General features: G+C 39.5%; 1 long non-coding RNA gene across 1 annotated transcript; it reads left to right on the top strand.

The window, feature by feature from the left end:
• Nucleotides 1-1,722, top strand: LOC311146627. The gene is made up of 3 exons (XR_014614699.1): nt 1-66; nt 419-717; nt 1,058-1,722. It is a non-coding gene; the product is annotated as an uncharacterized lncRNA (long non-coding RNA).
• The last annotated feature ends 2,909 nt before the right edge of the window (nt 1,723-4,631 follow it).

The raw sequence follows: 4,631 nt of genomic DNA, 5'->3' as shown, positions 1-4,631 counted from the left end.
CAGTCAACTTCATCGTCTCTCACTCATAGACCAACTGGACTACTCTGCTCTTCTCACCCTGGCCTGGTAAAACAACATTTTTATTGGTTCTGACCTACTGATCTTCTGTATCTCATGGGTGCTATCTGGGGGCTATTCAAACAATACTGGAATCTGGAAAATGTTATTAGGATATGCATTATATTAATATATTTCTTATTTATTAATTGTTGTTGATTTCAATTTAATGAATCCTTATTTAGCTCATATGTTATTGATATTATTTTGCAATGATGACCTGGGTTTGGTTAGTTTAGTAACATCATTTAATGACATAATTCATTGAATGCCTTAAATACCAGACTTTCTATGCATGGTAGGCTACCCTTCATTTCAACACCCCAAACTGCTTTCATCCAATATATTTTTTCATTCACAGGTCATGATGTCTAATATGACTTGTCCCCCTGGAAACTCTACCACAGACTGCCTAGACCCAGCTTCTTTTAGTTATTATGTGGGTCTGCCTCTGTTCTTCATAGTTCTGGGAGTAGTGATTGCACTGATCTACACCCAGCGCAGTAAATTGAGGAGTATGTGGCAGTTAGATCAACTCAAGAGAACAGAGGTCAACACACGTCAGCTTGAGGGTTCCCAATACCCGACCATGGTCAGACCACCACCCGCGGATCATAGCCCTATCTACGAGAACTTCACTGACTCCAACAACATGAACAGGTAGGCTTATGATGATGATTAGTTTGGGTTGATTTGGGTAGAAATGTTCAAACAAAGTGCACTGGAATTTGGAAGTTGATTAGGTCATTATATTGAGAAATATCAGAGTTTGTCTTTGACTTTTGCAAACTGTTAATTTCCAGGATTTCAAACCTCATTTATTTTCACATTTGAATAGTATTAATGCTACTGTGTATCAATGACTCAACAATGGACTTTTAACAGAGTTGACGAATGTTGACCACACAACAGTGAGCACACATAGGCCATGTTTGTTGTGGCGTAACTGTGCAGGGAAGCATGTTCTGATGTTTGCCCATCTGTCTACCTGTCTCTCCAGGTCACCCAGTGAACCCGAGGACGTATATCTGCAATGTGATTCACCTGATGACGCAATTTACGGCAACGACCTGTCCTGTAGCCTGGACATACTGCCTCCTGACACTGAGGAGGAAGACCTTTATATAATGCCAGATGCTCTGTAGGTACAGCCACATAGATGACCCTATTAAAATCCAAACAAAGTCATATTTTTGTAGGACAGGAAGAGGAATCAAAGGAGCCAATATGTTCTAGTGTCTTTTATGTTTCATCCACCTCTGAAGGAAAGTTGGCCATATTGACAGAAAAAGCACATTTGTCTAAATTTGAATTTCTTGCTTTATAGACTAGAAATCACTGGCCACTTTAAGAAATGGAACACTAGTCACTTTAATAATGTTTACATATCTTGCATTACTCATCTCATATGTATAGACTGTATTCAATACTATTCTACTGTATCTTAGTCCATGCCGCTGTGTCATTGCTTGTCCATATATGTATATATTCTTAATTCCATTCCTTACTTAGATTTGTGTGTATTGGGTACATGTTGTGAAATTGTTAGATATTACTTGTTAGATATTACTGCACTGTCGGAGCTAGAAGCACAAACATTTCGCTACACCCGCAATAACATCTGCTAAACACGTGTATGTGACAAATAAAATATGATTTGATTTGATACAGTGCAATGCCTTTTTGGGGCAAATTTAAATATAAGTAGCAGTGTAGCCCAAAATGTAAAACATTTTTACAGTTAACTTTTTCACTCTTTGGTTAGGGAGAGGTTGAAATTTACACAATTGTTACCCGAAGGAAAATGGGGGAGGGTCATCCTGCCTAAAAGATTGGTTGTGCTGTGTACAGTGCCACTTCAGGTAGCGTTTCAAAGGCTTCTTCACCCCCCCCCAAAAAAATTGGTTTAAAGAATGCTATATCTGTGTGCCTACCGATGTCCCTGTTCAGTTTGAGAGGGGAAAGATGAGAAGGAGGACCAGAGGTAAGCTTGCTACCGCAATAATTTATTTAAATAAAAACAATATGTTTTGTTGCAAATAATTAAGCTATTTATCAGAGTTATTGACCTCATTATTCATATTCAAGTAATTTACATAACTTGCATTACTATGAAGCAGCAGCCTTGGAGATGGGCAGCGCATGGGTGCTGAAAGTAGGCTAATTCCAGAAGGCCGAATTCATTTAAACAGTCTGCATTATAATTTGTCCTTAGGCTGCCAACAACAAGAGGGCTTTGTGTTGGAGCCTATTTCTCCCTATCCAATAAATAAGAGGTAGGCCTACCTGTTTGACAGACAAAATTATATTCTACTATCCATAGATTTTGTCAGCAAATTCCTTTAGTCATCATGCACTCCTTAAATATCACATGGTCAGTGAAGGGCTTGGTGTGTTAAGTTAAAACCAGGGCTCAAATTGAAGGGGTATGTGAGGGTATTGTGGCTTTTGTTAAAGAAAATGGCTAAAAGCATAGGCCTACCCCTTGTTAGATGTTTCTTTTTTATGGACCCAATTATATAAAGCGATATATAACCATGCTTTATTCCGCAATGCTTTATGCTAGAAACAAGCTGTAAAATGCAAGGGAAAGACGTGACTCAGATGCATATGGGATATCTTTGGTTAGTCTCTATGACATTCAGAAAATGCGCTACAACCTTCTATAGTCGAGGAGACCAAAAATTGACTTTGCTTGTGTGATTCTGTCAATATCAATTGACGTTCAACATTTCAACAGGCTATTAAACAACATACTACAGTTGAAGTCGGAAGTTTATATACACCTTAGCCAAATACATTTAAACTCAGTTTTTCACAATTCCTGACATTTAATCCTAGTAAAAATTCCCTGTCTTAGATCAGTTAGGATCACCACTTTATTTTAAGAATGTGAAATGTCAGAATAATAGTAGAGAGAATTATTTATTTCAGCTTTTATTTCTTTAATCACATTCCCAGTGGGTCAGAAGTTTACATACACTCAATTAGTATTTGGTAACATTGCCTTTAAATTGTTTAACTTGGGTCAAACGTTTCGGGTAGCCTTCCACAAGCTTCCCACAATAAGTTGGGTGAATGTTGGCCCATTCCTCCTGACAGATCTGGTGTAACTGAGTTAGGTTTGTAGGCCTCCTTGCTCGCACACGCTTTTTCAGTTCTGCCCACAAATGTTCTATAGGATTGAGGTCAGGGCTTTGTGATGGCCACTCCAATACCTTGACTTTGTTGTCCTTAAGCTATTTTGCCACAGCTTTGGAAGTATGCTTGGGGACATTATCCATTTGGAAGACCAATTTGCGACCAAGCTTTAACTTCCTGACTGATGTCTTGAGATGTTGCTTCAATATATCCACATAATTTACCTTCCTCGTGATAACATCTATTTTGTGAAGTGCACCAGTCCCTCTGGCAGCAAAGCACCCCCACAGCATGATCCTGCCACCCCCGTGCTTCACGGTTGGGATGGTGTTCTTCGGCTTGCAAGCGACCCCCTTTTTCCTCCAAACATAATGATGGTCATTATGGCCAAACAGTTCAATTTTTGTTTCATCAGACCAGAGGAAATTTCTCCAAAAAGTACAATCTTTGTCCCCATGTGCAGTTGCAAACCGTAGTCTGGCTTTTTTATGGCGGTTTTGGAGCAGTGGCTTCTTCCTTGCTGAGCGGCCTTTCAGGTTATTTCGATATAGGACTCGTTTTACTGTGGATATAGATACTTTTGTACCTGTTTCCTCCAGCATCTTCACAAGGTCCTTTGCTGTTGTTGTGGGATTGATTTGCACTTTTCGCACCAAAGTACGTTCATCTCTAGGAGACAGAATGCGTCTCCTTCCTGAGCGATATGACGGCTGCGTGGTCCCATGGTGTTTATACTTGTGTACTATTGTTTGTACAGATGAACCTTCAGGCGTTTGGAAATTGCTCCCAAGGATGAACCAGACTTGTGGAGGTCTACACATTTTTTTCTGAGGTCTTGGCTGATTTCTTTAGATTTTCCCATGATGTCAAGCAAAGAGGCACTGAGTTTGAAGGTAGGCCTTGAAATACATCCACAGGTACACCTCCAATTGACTCAAATGATGTCAATTAGCGATTGCTAATTACATACCCATAACATGATGCAGCCACCACTATGCTTGAAAATATGGAGAGTGGTACTCAGTAATGTGTTGCATTGGATTTGCCCCAAACAACACTTTGTATTCAGGACAAAATTGAATTGCTTTGCCACATTACTTTAGTGCCTTGTTGCAAAAAGGATGCATTTTTTGCAATATTTTGTATTCTGTACAGGCTTCCTTCTTTTTACTCTGTCAATTAGGTTAGTATTGATAAACCATCCAAAGTGTAATTAATAACTTCACCATACTTAAAGGGATATTCAAAGTCAGCTTTTTATTTTTACCCATTTACCAATAGGGTATACACATACTAATCAGGGGGAATGGGAACCAGGTGTGCGTAATGAGACAAGACAGTCCAGGGTTGGTGGTAATATCCATGTCAGTGACGCCTAGAAAGCAGGTGACGTAGACCTCCGAAACTGGTGAACGGACTGAGCAGCAGTACCG

Source organism: Coregonus lavaretus (assembly GCF_964263955.1).
Source record: "Coregonus lavaretus genome assembly, chromosome: 19".
Classification (NCBI taxonomy): domain Eukaryota; kingdom Metazoa; phylum Chordata; class Actinopteri; order Salmoniformes; family Salmonidae; genus Coregonus; species Coregonus lavaretus.
Note: the sequence above shows the minus strand (reverse complement) of the source record. Positions and strands in the feature narration are given on the sequence as shown.